The sequence below is a fragment of the Protopterus annectens genome, chromosome 1.part1 (assembly GCF_019279795.1).
Source record: "Protopterus annectens isolate FY-2018-M chromosome 1.part1, PAN1.0, whole genome shotgun sequence".
Taxonomy (NCBI): Eukaryota; Metazoa; Chordata; order Ceratodontiformes; family Protopteridae; genus Protopterus; species Protopterus annectens.
The window spans coordinates 1932656993-1932678226 of NC_056726.1; positions in this window are offsets into that span (position 1 = coordinate 1932656993).

Below are 21234 nucleotides of genomic sequence, written 5' to 3' on the forward strand. Positions count from 1 at the left end.
GACTGACTGGATGTTTGTGCTGCTATTACAGTCTGTATTGCTTTAATTTCTAGTGTGGGGGATGTCGGTGGGTGTACGTAGCATATACAGGTGTGTGGGCCTTGCATTTCTACATAATCCGTATATATGTGTGTGGGCTCCGTCCCTAATTAGAGAGCTAACAGTTAGTAGACTAATGTTACGGGATTGTACGTTGGGCCGTTGTTAATTGGTGTCTATATCGTCTGCAGGTGAGCTTGCTACTTGTATACCTCCGTAATTGCAGTGATATATCAAGGGATATGTGTAAGTGACAGCTATCCCTTGTGTTTCTGTCCCACATATTTGCAGTCATTGTGGTTGTGTTGTTAAAAGAGCCTGTTTCCCATGGTTTGCCACCTTTTCATATGGTCATTGTTGGACACTTGCGGGACGCACAGCGGTGTTTACAGGCCAACACGTAGCCACGGTCAGTATACAGGTTAGCACATACTTTTATCCTCACTACATACCTATTGTTGTGTGACTTTGGCTACTTATCATATTGCATGTAACATTTACGTTTCTTACATACAGGCATAACTATTAAATACGACTGTTACATTATATATGGGACATATTTATGTCCTACCATCTCGGACATTTGCCCTTTGTACTGTTTTATGTCAGGACACACCTGCCCAGGGTGGGGCTGTCCTTCCTACTGTGGGACAGGTAGTAACCGTATGCCTATGGCTAGCTATACCCACACCTACCATACTGATCTGCCTCTGACTTGGCACTAACAAACACATGTTGCGGACACACACACACATTACAGTCACACAGAGATGCACACGGCACCCTCAACACACACTTACACAGACTACGGCACTCACAGACACAGTTGAACACAGTACCTACGTGGACCGCAACACCGGCAGCGGTGACTAACTGTCCCTTCATATCATCATACTATTACTAGCAGATGTACTGTTCCAGTACTGTGTTCTATCGGTCTTTCAGCCTCGTGGTTACGCATGTCGGTATGTTACACATTCCATGGTTGGCGGTATCCTATTTATTTGTACCTCCAAGGTGTTATGAATGTCGTTGCACTATCTATTATATTTGCAGATATCGCTGAATCCATCTATATCACCATATATCCCTCTATTGCCCTTTCTAACTGTATTATATATATGCATATGTGTACATATATATATATATATATATATATATGTATATATATATATATATATATATATATATATATATATATATATATATCTATATATATATATATATATATATATATATATATATATATATATATATATATATCTATATCTATATATCTATATCTATCTATATATCTATCTATACATATATATATATATATATATCTGGCGGGGAACGTGACAGACACAAAGCACCACCATATGCTGTACGGCTCATGTACTGTTCAGGTGTTGGCATTCCGTGTTCCACTGGCTGTTGTGTTTACAATGTTTGAGGGCTGCCTATGTAGGAGTCACACATTGGGCCACCTATACATTACAATTTACAGGTGGTCATGTTTGTGTGTCATCCATTTTACTGTGTGTGCAGGTGGAGAGGTGTCAGTCTGTAGGGGCCTACCTTGTCAGAGTATGTGCTATACGTTCCCTCTTTGCTAAGGCGTAGGCATATTGGGCATGCCTCCATCTGCCTACTGGGGCTGGCACAGTGTGTTCATGGTCTGAATCCTCATGTGCCTGAAATGGCCTTGGCAATTGCGTTGGGCTATGGGGGCCTTCACCATTTTGTCCCTGCTGCAGCTGCTTCTGCAGGATCATATTATGTAGCATGGCACATACTATGATGATGTGGGCACATGTGCCTGGAGAGTACTTAAGGCTCCACCAGATGTATCCAGGCACCGGAACCGTGATTTCAGCATCCCGAACACACGCTCTGTGATGATTCTGGTTTGTGCGTGTGCCTCATTATGGCGTTCTTGCATGGGTGTGTGTGCATTTCTGATGGGAGTCAACATCCACGGCTACAGTGCATAGCCAGGATCTCTGACGAGATGGCCATGTGGGATGTCCCCCCTAACAAATACCTGAAACAGCTGTGAGGCATGCCAGATATGGGAGTCATGGTAGCTTCCAGGCTGCCAGCACACACATCCATGATAATGCCCTGGGCATTGCACATGACCTGGCAGTTGATGGAGTGGAATCCCTTGTGGTTTATGTAGCACCTACCCTGCTCACTGGGTGGTGACTTGATTTGTATGTGTGTGCAGTCTATCACACCCAGTACCTCCAGGTATTGTGCCACATGGTGGAAGTGGCGCATATTGCTGGCCAACTCCTCCTGAGTTCTGGGGAAGTATATCTGCTCATTGGCATGTGGTAACATGGCATCCAGGAACTGGTGTAGTACCCTGTATGCTGATGCCTGTGAGATACCCATTATATCTCCAGTTGGCCTTTGAAAGGTACCTGTGGCCAGTATTCGCAGGCTTACATATACCTTCGTGTCCACTGGGATGGGTTCCCCTCTGTTGTTTCTGGTTCTCATGTGTGGCCGGCACAGCTCCACTATTTGCTGTAAGATGTCCCTGTCCACCCTGTAACGCTCTACTATCTCCAGGTCATGTAACCCCTGGTAGGTTACCCTTGGTCTGAACACTCTCCTTCTACTCCGAGGCCTGTGGTGGTTGTCGGCATCATCCTCCACAACACCGTCAGTCTCTAACACATGCTGATGAATCACAGCTATGGCAGCTCCCAACATGTACATTTTAAAAGTTCCCCGTGTATTTACACCTATGGTGCAGTGTTTGGGAATACACAGGTGTGTGTTGGGTGCTTTCACACTTTATACTATTGTGCTGTGAACACCGATGATGTCATAGGGTGTGTATGTACGATCGTAGCTACAGGTTATCTTATGTGTTTTACTGCCGGAACTACTATTGTGGTGCCTTTGGTGTTGAATTACATTTGCCTGCCGTGGATTACCTCTTAACCTTCCCTTTACATTTCTGCACGTTGCACCTACCATTTTCTGGCGTGCATCCTGCAGCCTACTTTCATTTGTACTTTCCTGGACCTGGCGTATCTTGCGTTATGTGTGCTACTGCCGGTCTGCTGTCAGTTTGCTTTGCTCTGCTGTGTCAGGTCTCCTATCTTTGCAATCCAATACCTCCCCTCCTTTCTTTGCATTCCAATGCCTCCCCTAACCTGTTTTGCAGGTTTCTGCAAGCAGACTTGTCAGCTGCCATCGATTGGCCTTCGTGGGTTGATTGGTGTTGATTGCTCATTAGTACTCCAATTACCCTACTTCCACATTTCCTTCTTTTTTTCCCCTGACCTTCCTGTTTCTGCTATTGTTTGCGGCGCATGCGTCCGATAACTGGGTTTCGGGCACGTTTTCATCCTCGTACACATGCACTTTTGGGCACCATGTGTGCTCTCAGCTATACGATTCCTCCCCACCCCTGTCCTGCAGCTTTGCTTAGCAACGGACAGGCCAGATTTGCAATGCTCCAATGTGCTTACTGCTACGGTGGCACACCCCTCTGCTGATGTCATGTATCTCCTCTGAGCCACTCCTCGGTGTTATACCACTGTGCCATTTGGTACAACCTTCATCTGGCGGGACATTTGCGATTCAGTATTATCTGCCTCATTTGCATGGCATTGACTACTAATTCATAGTTACTGCGCCGGACACTATCGCAGGCCCTTAGCAACCCTTGCACCTTGGTTGTGTTGTTCCATGCCTACCATTGTGTATTATGCTGTAAACCTGATTTCTATTACGTTGCAATTTTATGACATTTTTATATTATTTCTTTATGTTACAGCTTCTGCACACATGCCCTGCGGATGTGCTGTGCGTTACTGTGGACATGACATTAAATGTTGTTATTTACATGTTGTGCATCTTTTCTTATGCCATTGGCTGTGTATTTCGCCATTGGCATATGTTAACGTTGTGATACCTGGGTCTGGCCCTCTTCCATAGCTCCGATGTTCTGTTTGGGAAAATGTAAACCGTGTTTTTTGGTTTACATTTCCGTGGGCTTACGCTACGCCTGCACCACTTCATGAATCGCTATATACCTTCATTTGCATGGTGCAACACTGCACATGGGGTGATTAGCATACCTACACCTGGGGCTGCGCAGTTCTGGCGTATGCCGGTAGTGCACGTGGAATTGGATCGTACCTGAATCGCTCGATGGCCATATTTGGCATTATACCGCCTACGCTATGCCTGCGCCTGGCACAAGCTTCATGAATCCCGGGGATAATAGTAAATTATTTGACTCCTTTACTATTTAAGAATGCATATATGGAGCTCTAGTGAATGGAAAAAGTAAGTTACAGGGATACCCCACCATATGTATCTATCTGATGGACTAGGAATGTATTTCATTCCATGGTGGGCAAGTTTTAATGTACAAACTAGTTTAATGTTATTTTTTTCTTTAGACTTTAAGACATTAATTAGTTTCACCAAGCCTGACTTATTTCTATTAATTAGGTTAGAATTAACATCTTTCACTGAGAAAGATGGATATTTACAAATTAATATATTTTTTACTTTATGTAGAGGAGATGGTTTCAGAAAAATATAATGACACCTCAAATACTTCTTTAAACTAACTAGGCCTGGATATCTCTTCACTATCTTTAAATATAAATGGTTTAAATAGTCCAAATAAACAATCTAACTTATTAAGATATCTAAAGGTAAATAGTCCCTGATTCATTTTTTTACAGGAAACTCATTTTAAAATCAATGATAATTTTAGTTGGAATCCAAGTGATTGTAAGACCCTAGCATGCTGTAAATTTAAAACTAAGAAAGGGGAGTAATGATATTATAGAGAAACAATTCACTAAACCCTGAAATAATACATAAATATGTTGATAATGATGGGCTTATAGTGATAGTCATAGTGAAGTTTAATAATAGGTTGTGGACATTAGTTAATTTATACTGGTTTCCTGGTATTGGGATAGGAACAGTTAAAAAACATTTAGATCAAAAACACTTCTAAAGGGAATCTAATAATAGGAGGGGATATTAATTGTATAACTGACACTTCTGAAACTATTAATAAAAAATGTCCACGTTTATCAGCTATCGCAAAACTACTGAAAAGATGGACTGAGTCATTAAAATTGATAGATACATTTAATGCTATTGATAATAGCTCCCTGTTATTCTCTCATCAAGACTATAGGTTTGGCACTCATACTAGAATAGATAAATATCACAAGACCTGCAAACCAAAATTACTTCTTTCTCAATAATTCCATGTCCTCTATCAGATCACAATTCATTAGTTCTAAAATTACAAGTAGATTTTAAACCACTAACATTCCTTTCTAGAATTCCTTCGTACATTACAAAAATCAAATAATTTAAACAATGGTTAGTGAATGAACTTAATTTCTTTTTAGATATAAACTATAATTCAGAAGTAAATATAATAATGGTCTTGGATTCACTAAAAGCTTATATTTATGGAAAAGCAATTAGTTGGCATAAAAATAAACTCAAAGAATGGGAATCTGAACTGCAAGAATTACAAAGGAAGCTCAGATTATATAAATCCAAAAAGCACTTTAATTTAACTGAAAATAAGAAGACAATAGAAGAATTAAACAAAAGATATAATGATATATTAAATCATAAAACCAATTCAGCCATAGAACGGTTAAAAATAAATTCTTATGCTACGTCTCCAAAACATCTACATAACTTGTCTGTTAGAGTTAAAATGCAATCTAAAGCTAATTCTATTGTTAATATTTTACACATAGAAAAGCACAAGAAAGTCCCGGAAATAGGAGATATTTTAGATGCTTTCAAATGGCATTACAGTAACCATTATAAAGATAAATATAATAAAATAGACCATTCCATTTTAGGAAATGCTATTAAATCTATACATGATAGCTTACAAAGGAACTTACAAAACCCCATAACACTCAAAGAGATCATGGATAAAATCAAAGATAGTAAACCTGGTAAATCTCCTGGAATGGTTGGATTAATTTCAAAAATTTACAAGTTATTTCCCCAAAATATAATCAACTTGCTGCATAAAACATTAATTGAAATACAAGCCCATGCAATTATTCCTCCTTCATGGAAATACTCTTTAATTATACCCATTCTAAAAGAAAACAAGGATGCTAGTCTTTGCGGTTGATATAGGCCAATATCACTACTAAATAATGATTATAAAATATTTATGTCCATCCTAGTAAATAGAATAAAAAATCAAATAAATGAAATAATCAATAATGATCAAACTGGATTTATTCAGAATAGACATGAACATGAAAACATTAAAAGAATATTGACTTTAATAGATTATATAAATAAAGAGAATATAGAAGCTTTGATAATAGGACTTGATATTGAAAAATTTTTTGATTTCTTAAATTGGGACTATCTAATTAAAATTCTAGAAGCATATGCATTCCCTCTTCCCTTTATTACATTTATTAAAAAAGTCTATGAAAATACCTTAGCATATGTTAAAATAGGACCCTTTACTTCAGAACCTATAAAAGTTTTGAGAGGAACTAAACAAGGATGTCCAATGTCACCTATTTTATTTGCATTGGCTGTTAAACTATTGCCTATATTAATATGAAATAACCCAAAGATAAGATGAATAAATATATTTGATCAATATAACTCTAAGATCATGCTTTTTGCTAATGATGTACTTCTTACTCTATTGAACTCAAAAGAGGTCTTAGATGAACTAGATATTGTCTTAGAGAAATGTTATAAGATTTCAAGTCTTTGCTGCAATAACCAAAAATCTAAAATGTTATTATTAAATAAAAAAGAGGACATACAAGTATATAAGAACAGTATCATAGGAAGACAATTTACGACAATAAAATACTTAGGGATAGATTTGTCTGGCAATATATAAGATATAATGAAAATTAATTATAAAAGGATTATTGACATAATAGATTCTCTGGTGAATAAATATAATAACTTATTCTTAGTGTTTGAAGACAGACTTCAACTGATTAAAATGGTTCTTCTCCCTAAAATCTTATACATAGTACAAGCTATTTTGTTAATTCCTGAGAGATCCTATCTTAAGAAAATAATACCAATACTGCTAAGGTTCTTATGGTATCCTAAAAGAAACAGAATTGCTTATGTGCATCATATAAGTCAATGGGATCAGGGAGGAATAAGTTTCCCAGACATCGAATCATATATAAGAGCTACATTACTCAAAACTGTGATTGAATGGATTAACCCTAGTTATACATCCAATTGGAAATTATTACATACAACTATTGTATTAAATGAAAACAAACTTTCTAAAAATACTAATATTATAGATAAGAATAATATACTATGATATTCATTGTATTTAAATATACAATATAATTATCTAAACTAACAAAGTCATATTCAATAAATCATTTATTCGATCACTTTAGAAAGTTTATAAATATGAACATGGAATTAAAGATTTGGTTCCCAACATTAATTCCCTGCAGCATTACTAAAAATATTCCAGACAGAATCCATAGTGATATAGTCATCCATTGGGAACACGAAAAACTAATTTGTTGGCTCCACAGCATTAAAAATCAAAAAGTCTTGGATATACAATATATGATGTCAGCTTATAATTTAAATTCTCATGAATGGCTAATACTTCAGAATATACTGAATTTCTCTAAGGATCTATGTAGGATAATAAATAATTCATCATTCTCTACTACACCTAAATGTATAAGTAGAATGTTTGAAATTATATATAATAATGAAATTATGAAGATTGGAACTTCTTACTTATATAATTTAATAACAAACTACAAAACATTTCCCAAAACAACATATTGGAAATTTATTACTAGAGGATATTCAATTCAATTAACACAAGAAAATAAATCAAATATACTACTCTCAGTAAAATTAACTTCTAGTTCTCAGTATTGGAGAATATTTACCTGGAAATTCCTACATAGATCCTTCTTAACTCCTGATAAAATTTAAAAAATCAATCCTATTAACAATGGAGTATGCTGGCGATGTCAACAGTTTGATAAAGCTGATTGGTCTCATATTTTTTTTATGAATTTATAAAAATTAAACCCTTTTAGGAAAATATTAATAATTTTTTGCAGGCGATCTATACAGATAAATTTGTCTTGACTAAAGCTTTGATCTTACTGAATATGTATGAAGATATCTTTCTAAATAAATCTAATCTTTATGTTCTATGGACAATATTAGCTATAGCTAGAAAGTGCATAACAAAGAGATGGAAGTCTACCACAGTACCAGGAAGAGAAGAATTTTTATGCTTATTGAAGAAGACGGCTTTAATGGAAGTGAAAACCAAATAATTAAGATTGTTTCCAGTGTCATTAACTAATAATCCTTGGAGAAAAGTATTGCCATTGATCGATACTTTATAAATAGACCTAACCTCCTCTTAAAAAAATCAATTCTTAAGTTAAATTTAATTATTTTGTTTAACTTGTTATCTTTCATTTACATAAGTCAGGCTGTATGTAAAGATGTATATCGTTAATTCAATTGTTATTATGATTCTACATTGTAAAAGTATTTATTATTGTTGGCTGCTAAACAAAATAAAAATTCTTTGAGTAAAAAAAAAATATAACCCCTACTATACATAACATGTGCAGCAGTCTGATATCTCACTGGCTTATTATCAGATATGATGTCAATAAATAATGGTGTACAGAACATATGCACCTCTTTCTGCATGACATATGTACAAAGGTTGACAGAGTTATGTCTGGAGGCACAAACACAGGGCCAATATTGAAATGTTGCTGTGATAACCTTATACATTTACTGTTGTAACAGGGTTTGTTGTGACATATGTCCTATGAGGGATATGAAGTCAGTAACTCTCATGGATGTCACCATGTACTAACTGCAATCCTCACACTATGCTTCTGCAGTTCTCAAATAGGTGTTCTGTGAGTAAGACAAGAAACAAAAAGCACCACACACTGCCCAATCTGTAGATGACCCTACAGATGGGGGTTCCTCAAAAATCATAGCACTGTCATGACAGGTATTAAAACATGTAGACCAGACATAGCCACACGCACCCTGTTAAACCGACATTACTCCAAATGCAGAATAACAACACTTACATTCTGTAGTCATGTCAGGCACATCCCCCCTCCTGTGTGTTGGCCTGTTTCCACAGTGTATGTTGTTAGAGGTAAATCCTAAAGCCATCTGTGATGCTGTTTGCCAAACATCAGATCTAGGTCCTGCTCACAGTGAATGAAAAGGCCCAACACCAACATAATATTCCTGGATATTGGAGTGTGTTTCCATGCAATTGGCTATGGGAATGTTACCACAGATGTTCCAGATGCAATCAGCTAGAGGAGGGTTGCAATTCATGCAGAGGCCATCAGCTGATCATGAGCATCACTTACAAAACACAAGCTGCTGCCTAAGCAAAGCAGGTGTAGTTCTCCACATCCACCAGACAGAGACTGAGAGAGACAGACAGATACAAAGTAAATCAGGGAGTGGGTGGGAGAGTAAAACCTAAGTAGGTTTGTGTCACACACATACCAGTACAGGGTTTCAAACCCCTTACCAACTATGTATTGCTATCACATGTATATGCAGTTATTACATACACCACATAGCTTACATGTTGATGAGCTGACCGAACGTATATGTGATGTTGAGTGACATCTGCAACAGTGATATGGTAGCAATACGGTAGGTGTAGTACGCGTGCCGTCCACAGGAACAAGTGTCAGCGTCAACACATCCACACTCAGGGGCTCACACACATTCACACACTTGGCAGGGTCAGGAATACACTTCCTAACTAGTTAGTTTGCCACAATACAGTAATGTGCAGGTATCACATGCACCACAGGGCTTATCCGGAGGTTATATGGGCAAAGGGTATGTGAAGGTGTCTGACATCAGACAGCATGCTTCCATATGCCAATGGGAGTTGTAGTAAGTATGAATGTGGTCAAAAGCATCATACACTGCACACACAGACACAGGGTGCCAACACTGACATGCATGTATGCATTGCTTCATGGGTGTGTAGTGGTTGACTGTGCCAGAAGGCTATACAAGGCTAGGTGAAGGGTATATCTTGGCATCAGGCCACATGACAATGGTCTGCAGTGTGGCTCAGGGGTGTAGTGACTGGATTGACCCACACATGTGAGTATTGTATTCACCATCTAGTCACCTGGGTAACTATTGTGTGTGGCCATTGCTGTGCAATGCTTGCCATGTATCTGTTCTTTAGTCCATGACATGGACACTGTCTGGGGTATGCACACATCCCACATGCATGTACAGTGACATGTGGAACTGTACCTGGGGTGTCTGGCCCATGTTGTGTGCACAGATTGTCATCAGCAGATGTGCCAGTCCTGGCCTCATGTGGTGGGAACTGGTAATGGACAGCAGGTTGACCCTGCACCTACATTGATAGCATGATACAGGTATTGAAAAACATGAACCAGAACAAACTGTAGTATAAAAAAGGCAAGGATGTAGTAGAATCTTCTTTTATTCATGAACCAGTAGTAGAAACTTCTTTTATTCACGAACCAGTATATGTAAGTGCTTTTGGTCGCACTTAGAATGTGCAACCTTCATCAGACAAACAATATAGTTAATTAATTAATGAAGAATTTAAAAAGCCCACTCAAATGACATCATCATTACATCAAACAAACAAAAAAATAATATACAAGTTAATATAGATATAAGGATATTGACATTAACTTGTATATTAATTTGTTTGTTTTAAATTGAATGTTTTGTATATAATGTACCGAACAATGAGGATTATAAGGAATGTACATATATACTTTTTTTTAAAAAAAGGGGTGTTTTTGCTTTAAAATTATGCTTTTGTATGAGCTGATGTAATGATGATGTCATTTGAGTGAGCTTTCTAAATTCTTCATTAATTAATTAACTATATTGTTTGTCTGATGAAGGTTGCACATTCTAAGTGCGACTGAAAATGCTTGCATATACTAGTTTGTGAATAAAAGAAGTTTCTACTACTGGTTTGTGAATAAAAGAAGTTTCTACTACATCCTTGCCTTTTTTTATGATACAAGTATTCCCTGGTGTTAGTGGCATCTGTCGATACAGTGCATGTGTTTAAGGTATGGTCTGTCCTTTGTGGGTCACATTTGATGGCACCACAGGTGTTGCAAGCGTGCAGTGGGGAACATAGGGAAGGCACACTGTCTGCATGTATGTGCCTATTGTACTGATGGACAGGGTGCCATGCCCTCTGTAGTCCACTGCAATCACACCATGGTTACTATCTGTGGACAATATGCAGGGTACTGCCAACATAGTGGTTGTTGCCTAGGCAAGTGTGTTTGTGTATGAGACATGAGTTGAGAGTGTTCTCTGGGTAATACAAGGGTTGCTAACTTTGTTCAACAGGCCTTGATGTCACATGTAGGGGTATGGATTGGCACCCCAGCCTCTCACCTATTTCACATCTCTTATCCTTTTAAGGTGGACATTGTGACATATAATAGGGCCACCATATAAGAAATTCACAAAACTTGCACCACAATGAGTCCAGTTGTTACATCACTCACAACGCCCTCCACAGGATATGAATGACAAAAACAGACACCCAATTGTCATATCTGGGATTAGAACTTCTACCTAACTAGTTTATTACACTACAGCATTACAGAGTTATAGGACACACCATGGAGATTACTGGAGTACTCCTTCCCCAAAGGTGTATTTCACTGGGAATGAGATCAGCAGGCTTGCCAAAAAGGTCAATTGAAGTTGTAGTGAGTGTGAATGGCCCCAAAAGCATTGCACCCTACACATATAAAGAAACACACACATAAATATCCACACTTGTCATGTGTGAGAATAGAACCCCTAGCAAAGTACTATACTACACTAAAGCAATATGCTGTTATAGGATGCACCATGGAGATTACTAGGCTACTCCTTTCCTAAAGGCGTATTTCACTGGGACTGACATCAGCAGGCTTGCCAAAGTAGGGCATTTGAATTACAGTGAGTGTGACTAGCCTAAAAAGCATTGCTCCCTACACAAACAAAGAAACACACACACAAACATCCACATTTGCCATGTGTGGGAATAGATCCACTACCAAAGTACTATATCACACTACAGCATTAAGCTGTTATAGGATGCACCATGGAGATTACTGGGCTACTCTTTTTTCAAAGGTGTATTTCACTGGTAATGACATCGGCAGGCTTGCAAAAGTAGGGCAATGGAGGTTATAGTGACTGTGAATGGCCTCAAAATAATTGCACCCTACACAGACAAAGAAACACACACACAAGCATCCACACTTGCCATGTCTGGGAATAGAACCCCTATTAAACTACTATATCACAGTACAGCATTTTGCTGTTATAGGATGCATCACTGTGTACTGGGCTACTCCTTTTCCAAAGGTGTATTTCAAAGTGAATGCCTTCAGCAACCTTGCCAAGGTAGGGCATTTGAATTGTAATGAGTGTGACTAGCTTAAAAAGCATTGCTCCCTACATAGGCACAGATGCAAACACACATACACACACTCACAGTTGCCATGTCTGGAATTAGAACTTCTACCTGACTAGTTTATTACACTACAGCATTACGCAGTTATAGGACACACCATGGATATTACTTGGCTATTCCTTTCCCAAGGGTTTATTTCAAAATGAATGACGTCAGCAGCCTTGCCTAAGTTGGGCATTTGAATTGTAGTGAGTATGACTAGCCTAAAAAGCATTGCTCTCTACACAGACACACACACACACACACACACACACACACACACACACACACACACACACACACGTGCCATGTCTGGGATTAGAACTTCTACCTAATTAGTTTATCACACTACAGCATTACGCAGTTATAGGACGTGCTACAGAGATTACTGGGCTACTGTTTTCCCAAAGGTGTATTTCAAAGTGAATGACATCAGCAGCCTTGTCTAAGTAGGGCATTTGAATTGTAGTGAGTGTGACTAGCCTAAAAAGCTTTGCTCCCTACACAGCCGTCATGTCTGGGATTAGAACTCCTATCTAACTAGTTTATCACACTACAGCATTACGCAGTTATAGGACGTGCCACGGAGATTACTGCACTATTTTTCCCAAAGGTGTATTTCAATGGGGAGGGCAGTGTGTGTGCATGGGCCATAACCCATTCATCAAGAGGTAGGGACACCACACCCAGACACATGCAGATTTATATTCTGCAGGTATGTGTATAAAACTGCTAGATGACTACCGCCTTGTACAGTCATGTTGCACAGCTAGCACTTGCACCACAGAGTCTGTAATGCTGAGGGATACCAGTGGCTAATGTCTACAGTGAGTGACATTTACACATCATGTGGTTGCAGCCATTTGGCTGTGTGCCGAGTGGGACAGGCCTCATGATAGAAGGCTCTTTGTCACTGTCACTCTCTTCCACACTTCTATGTATGTTTACTTTTGGCATATTATAGCGTGTTGTCCTTGGATATATGTGTGTATTCCTATCCAATGTGTGTTCAAAGCATGACTGGTGCATACTGAGGAATGTATGCACTAACATCTGCAACTGTCAGATATGTATGGTCCACTGTTGTTGGCAGACATGGGCTTCATTTGTTTAAGTGTGTGAGCATGTCCAGTATAACCTTTCTGTATGTTGTTGTCTGACATTGCCTTCATTTCTCTAAGTGTGTGAGCATGCCCAGTATGCCCTTCTGTATTGAATGTGTGGATCCATTCCAGGTAGTTTGTACTCCAGTGCAGACCTTTGTGTTCTACACCTACAGGTAGCAAACTGTTTCTGCAGGTTATCCGTGGATCAGTTGGCAATATGGGGTCACACTGTGCAAAGGATAGTGTGTAATGTAGGTGATTGTGTCTGCACTGCTTCTGCTCCATGGTATTGGTGTTAATAGAGATATTCAGACATGTGTACTGTTATACACTGTGACGTTTTATGTCTTCAAGTACTGCCAGTTGGACAGTTGAGCTCACAGTGATGTCCTGGGGAACACAGAGTGAATGCAGCTGTGTCCAGTATTGTGGTCAAATGCCTACATATTCATGGAAAGTTATGTCATTCTGAAGGGGGACCTACAGAAACTTGCTGCTGGGTCTGTGTATCCAGTTCAGCACCTTGGTTCAATGCTGGCAGAGAATCTCATACTTGTACATCCAACAACATGACAATATAGCCTCATCTTGATGTGGCAATACCTCACAGCTGTACAAATTTACACAGGTTACCCAGAAGCAGGGGTCATAAGGCAGGACATTTCCTCTATTGTGGTTTACGGGCAGGTTTGTTGCCACCCATTTTTGTGTTTGCAGCTAGGAATAGTATGTGCACACGGCTGTGTGTTGGACCTTGCACATTCCATGCTGCCCATGCTCCCAACTCCCCTCTATTATTCTATCCTCTACCATACATTATGCATAAATTCTCTGATACTTTCCCTATAGTTATCACTTTATCACAGCTGTGTTTTGGTGTTGGTCCACAGTTCATGCAGTGGGACATGGTGGACATGTTACTGTGGGTTGTCCACATGGCCTTGCATATGGCGTATGTGGAATGTGTTATGTTGTTATTTGGGTGCCCATGACATAACATACATTGGCAGTATGGGTGAGACACAGGCCTTTCAAAGAGGCCTGTAGGCCATTTGGTGGTGATGCGGGCCAGCTGTAGCAGGCCGTTGCATTCTGTCAGTCCTACACTCCCAGACTGCCATACAGTATATTCCCCTGGTGTGACAGGGTAGGTGTGCTAGGTGTTCATGCCAATAATGTCTATCAGTATTGATCAGGTGGTGTGGATGCTGGCAGGGTGCTACTTACAGCTAGGGACACACCTGCATGGGACACCTGCACTGCATGCTGCATTCTTTTGCTATTGCCATACACAGGTGGGGGCCATATTGTACCCATTCCAACAGCAGGGATACAACCAGAGAGGTACCTGTGGGTGGTGTTTGGGTGAGCTGGGAGTATGTGTGCTATGGACACTACTTGCATCTGACTCGCAGATATGCGTGGGGCATACCAAAAAAATCTATTTTACAAGACAAAAAACAATACTACTGTAACTTACAGACAGTAAATCAAAATAACCCTCAGTAGTTTTGGGCAGGTTTAAATAATCTACTACATCCTGGACAAACTTCAACCCCAATCCCTGCTGCTACTATTGATAAAACCCCTGAAGATGTTTCTGATAGTTTTAACCAATTCTTTACTGAGACAATTCAAGCCCTAGCTAGCCAACTACCTCCTAGCTCCCCTGGTCCTGAAAGTAGCACCCCTAGAAACCTACTCACATTCAGCTTCCAACCAGTCGCCACTTCACTTATCCGTACCTTGATCAAAAAATTAAAACCCACTACACTTTCTGCTGATCAACTCCCTGCCGAGTACCTACAAAAATCAGCTGATGCTATTGCTTACCCCGTCTCAATGCTAATCAATCGAACCATAGTAGAAGCTAAAATTCCCACCATCTGGAAAATATCCTATGTAATCCCACTTCACAAAGGAGGCAGCTCTACTGAATTCTCCAATTATAGGCCAATAGCTATACTCTCTCCACTTGCAAAGATTATGGAAAAATGTATTCATAGACAACTCATGCACCACCTAATCCAAAATCACCTTATGGCAGACACTCAGCATGGCTTCCGTCCTCATCACAGCACTACTTCAGCCCTCCTAGCCTTTACTAACACCATAAACCATAATCGCAACAATAATTATATATCCTCAGCCCTCTTTTTGGATCTTTCCAAGGCATTCGATATGGTTGATCACCAACTTTTAATCCACACCCTGCAAACATTCTGTCTAGATACTGGAGCCCTCCAATGGTTTCAATCCTACCTGAATGGTCGACAGCAGGCTGTCCTCTGGCAGAACAAACTCTCTAACCTTTTACCTAACACCCTTGGAGTACCACACGGCTCTATACTAGGGCCCTTGCTGTTCTCCATCTTCATTAATGACCTTTATACTGTCATCCCAAAAGTCAGCTGTATCCAATATGCTGATGACTCTACTCTGATTTGCTCAGCCACATCTCCAGTAGAGTTATGGTCAGCTACCCAGACCACCTTTAATACAATAGAAAACTGGCTTTCTGAACATCGTCTGATCCTAAATCCCAAAAAAACTAAAATGCTGTTATTTTCACCAACACGTAGGTCTACCGCTTTCACCTTTACCATAAAATCAAATGATGGCACAATAATCTCCCCTGACCCATCTACAAAACTATTAGGTGTCATCATAGACAATAATCTCAAATTTGACCTACATGTTAACCAAACTATCAAAACCATCAATAAAAAACTAGGGTCACTTTACAGAATAAAAGCCTTCCTAACCCCTCCAGCTAAAATTGCCATAGCTCGCTCTCACCTTCTTTCAACCCTTCTGTATGCATCCCCTCTACTCTCAAATTTAAACAAGACTGTTAACAAGTTAACAAACTCTCAATTTGCTACAACCACATTGCCAGGTTTGCCACTGGGCTGCCTTTTAGGAGACATCATTGCATCAATCTAAATCAGCTTGGGTGGCTTGAACTACCCAGCCTAATCCAGTATAACCAACTGATTATGGCCTATAAAATCCTCTATAATCCGGACAATACTCCTGCACTTAAAAATATTATCACCCCCTATAAGAATCCTAGACCTCTTCGATCCTCTAACAAACTACTAATTCAGACTAGCAAAATTAATAACATAACTGGTGATTCTCTCTTTGCAAACTCTGTAAGTAGATCCTGGAACTCTCTTCCAGCTGATATCACCTTGCTTTCCACCTTAGGTCAATTTAAAACTAGACTCAAACAACATTTGTCACTTAACTGGCTATGTCAATGTATCAAGCCTGGCTAACTCTCTCTAGAATGTGTAAAAATCTGTTAACCAGTTTACTGTGTAATTGAATTTAATCCTGACTTGTGCTCAGGATTAACTGTAACCTGTGGAACTTGTTTAACTTGCTTACTTATGTAATCTCTGTAAATAATCTGTTTGTAATATGTAATGCTGGTATTATGTAATGCTGTATCTGCTTACCCTTGGAGCTTTTCTCCCCGGGCCTCCGCTGAAAATGGACATGCATCCAGTCAGAGTATCCCGGTCAACAAATGTAAAATAAAAATAAAAATTCCAGTTATGCTGGCTTGCACGGGGACATCAACCATTTCCCAATACATCAATCCTATCATCTTTGTGATCTGCAAGTGTTCAGCCAGACAACATTGGTATTTCCTACTACAAGCCATGATAATGTGATGCATACCTGTATGTACAATTCCAAGGGTGTGTCCATTTTATGGTTACACATTATATACTGTATGTCTCGGGTACTTTCCCCTGTGTACTGCTTGTATTTCTAGCCCAACAGTCATGCCACGTCCATCTTTCAGATGGTAACACATATTAACACCATACATTTACAATGGCTTACTGCTAGCATGTGTTATACTGGGGAGAATTGTCTTTGGCATGGCAGTTGTGAGGACTTGGCCCTGTCATTGGCAGTATTGGGCAATGGTCACCAGGACAAACCTCAACATGCATACATACTGACCACTCTCACACAATATAAAAACACACACCAACCTAACACATGCATACCTGATATTCTACACATGCTACAATCGATCCTGCTACCTTGGCCACCTTAGGTCATCTGTGCTCCACTGGTATTATACCTACACATACATGTTACTTCATGTCTACATCGGATTGTAGGGGGGGCAGACCTGACTGTTACTACATTTGTACATAGGACTTGGGAAGGGCACATCTGACTGTTACAACGTGTGTACATTGGATTGGGAGGGCACACCAGACTGTTACTACATGTCTAAATAGGAATGGGGGGCACACCTGATTGTTATTACATTTCTACGTAGGATGGGGGGCACACCTGACTCTTTCTACATTTCCACACAGGATTGGGGGTCACACCTGAATGTTACTACATTTCTACATAGGACTGGGGGGGCACACCTGACTGTTACTACATTTCTACACAGGACTGGGAGGGGCACACCTGACTGTTTCTACATTTCTACACGGGATTGGGGGGCACACCAGACTGTTTCTACATTTCTACATAGGACTGGGGGAGCACACCTGACACTTGTACACATTTGCTATGACTGTACAGGTATGTCAGGTACTCCATTTCATCCTGTATTCTAACCTATCATGCTGCCTAGAGGCATATCAGTGTACTATAGCTCTTAGGTTTGATTGACTTACATTTTAGTTTCTGACTTCCTACCCTTCATAACTAACATACCACTGCCTGACCTGTTGTAGTCTGTCAGTGAAGGCCTGGGGGGGGTGGTTACCCATAGCCATCATTCAGAGACCTAAGCAAAGCCTTTGTTTGTGTTGGTCTATACATGTCCTGCTGACTGAGACTGTTGTTGGGTATGTGAACCTCCCTGACTGGCAAGTGTGAGTCATATGGACACACATGTGGCCCAGCACATTTTCTGCAGTGGGTTTTGTTGCCATGTGTAGTACTGGCTACTATGGTGACACCAGTATTAGTTACAGATCTCATGGTACCACTGTAGGTGTCTACTATCTGCTGGCATCCCATTCAGCCACCCAATTCCCTTGGATGCTCACATCCATCCCATAGATACAAGTAACAACACATACTACTCCATTCAGCAATTGCTAAGGGGCGTGACTTACCTTGTGGGTGTGCCAGTACTGAGGATGATGCTGGAAGGCTGCCTATGTTGGATGCACATAGTACACTCCCTATACATGGTTGAGCACAGGTAGTGTCATGTTTGGCATCCACTTTACTGTATGTGAGAGTCAGAGAGTGGTGTCATTCCCTGGTTCCCTCCTGTGTCAGTGTATGTGCTATGCTTTGCCTCTTTGCCAAGGCCAGGGCATAATGGGCACACCTCCTTTTACCTACTGGGGCAGGCTCAGGTTGTTCCTCCTCCAAGTCACTCTGTGCCTGTGCAGGCCTTGGCAATGGTGGGGGGCTGTGTGGCCCTGCTCCATGCTGTCCCTGCTGCAGCTGTTTCTGCAGGATCATATTGTGTAGCATGGCACATACGATGACAGTTTGAGTACATGTAGCTGGGGAGTACTGCAAGGCTCCACCAAATGTGTCCAGGCAATGGAACTGTGACTTGAGCATCCCAGACACACACTCTATTACAACTCTGGTCTGTGCATGTCCCTCATTATGGAGTTCTTGTTCGGGTGTGTGTGCATTTCTGATGGGTGTCATCAGCCATGGCTCCAGTGCATAACTAGCATCTCCCACTAGGTAACTGTAAGAGATGTCCCCACTGGCAAATCTCTGGTGCAGCTGTGTCAGATGTCAGATGTGGGAATCATGATAGCTTACAGGGCAGCCAGCACACACATTCATTATAATAACCTGGGCATCGCACACAACCTAGCAGTTGATGGAGTGGAAGCCCTTGGGGTTGATGTAGACCCTACCCCGCACACCAGGTGGTGCATTGATGCATATGTGGATGCAGTCTATAGCACCCACCACCTCAGGGTATTCTGCTATTTGGTGGAAGAGATGCATATTGCTTGGCAACGCTTCACGGGTGTTGGGGAAATACGTGTGCTCACCGGCATGTGCTGACATGGCATCCAGGAACTGGTGGAGTACCCTGGATACTGGTGCCTGTGAGATCCCCATTATATCTCCAGTTGGCCTTTGTAAGGTACCTGTAGCTAGTATTCTTAGGCCTACACATATCTTGGTACCCACTGGGATAGTTTCCCCTCTGTTAGTTCTGTGTGTGAGGCGTGGCCAGCACAGCGTACCAATTTGCTGTAGGAGGTCCCTGTCCACCCTATAGTGCTACACTATCTCCAGCTCATGTAGCCCCTGCTAGGTTACCCTGGGTCTGTACACTCTTCTCCATCTCCTCACTGTGGGTTGGTCAACATCATTCTCATCCTCACCACCCTCAGCCTCTTCCACATGTATGCACGATAGCTATTGCAGCCCCTATCATTTTGTTGTTTTTGCTTGTTAAAATTCCCTTGCTTGTATACACCGGTGGTGTAGAGTATGTGGGAAAAAACAGAGGGAAAGTTGTTTGCATAGTTTATAGTAGTGTTCTGGGCTGGGCTGGTCTGCTGCCTGTGTAATTGGCTGATTCTGATACATTTCACCTGCCAGCTATGCTAGTTCTCCTAGATTACCTTCCTACTGCAGTTTTCTCTTCCCAATGCATTCCTGTTTAAGCTCAGGGGTGCGCAGTGCAAACACAGTGCTCAGATGTGCACGGAGCTGCTATTTCCTGCTCTACTTTTTTTTTTTCCTTTAAAACACTGTGCACAACATGCACACCAGCTTAGGCAATGCAAAGTGTACTTGGCAGCTTCAGACACACACCCTTGCTTAGCTCTGCTAAGCTAAAGGCAAAGCTGAGCCACAGGGCTCCAATAAGCTTACAGTCTTCCTGCACTGGCACTGTTGGGTGCAGGCAAGCCATGAGGGGGGATCTGGGATTCAGTATCATTCCCGTCATTTGCATAGGATTGCCTGCTAATGCCTAGTTACAAGTCTGACACTGAGCCTTCCCCCTTAGCAATCACTATTCACTGGCCATGTTGTCTTCTGCCTGCCATTGAGTATAATGGCAAAATTGTGATTTTGGATAGAATGCTTATTTCAAGGTTTTTTTTTTTATTTTCGGCCCGATCCCATTTGCGAGCCATTGCCCTACGCTTAAACAGATGAAATCTGCCAAAAAAAAAAAAGTTATTTTTTTTATTTTACAACTATTTTCCATGCCAATTGCCATATATTTGGCCATTGGCAAGCTTTCCATATTATATACACCCTTTATTTGGAGCTGTCATGACTCCGTTTTGTAGTTTGCAGAAATTTACTCGGTTACTAACCGATTACATTTTAGCATACTACACTAGTCCTGCACGGCTGGCTGCCAGCTTTCTGGATCGCAAATTCACCTCATTTGCATGGTTTACACCTGCAAATGGGGTGATTAGCATACAAGAGCTGTGTCTGTGCAGAAATCATGCAGGAGCGCTCGTGCACATCACGGGAGCTTATTCCTGGATCGCACGGTGGTCATATTGCATCCAGCAGCTCCTGCACTATTCGTGCATGCCATGCAGAGCTTGCTGAATC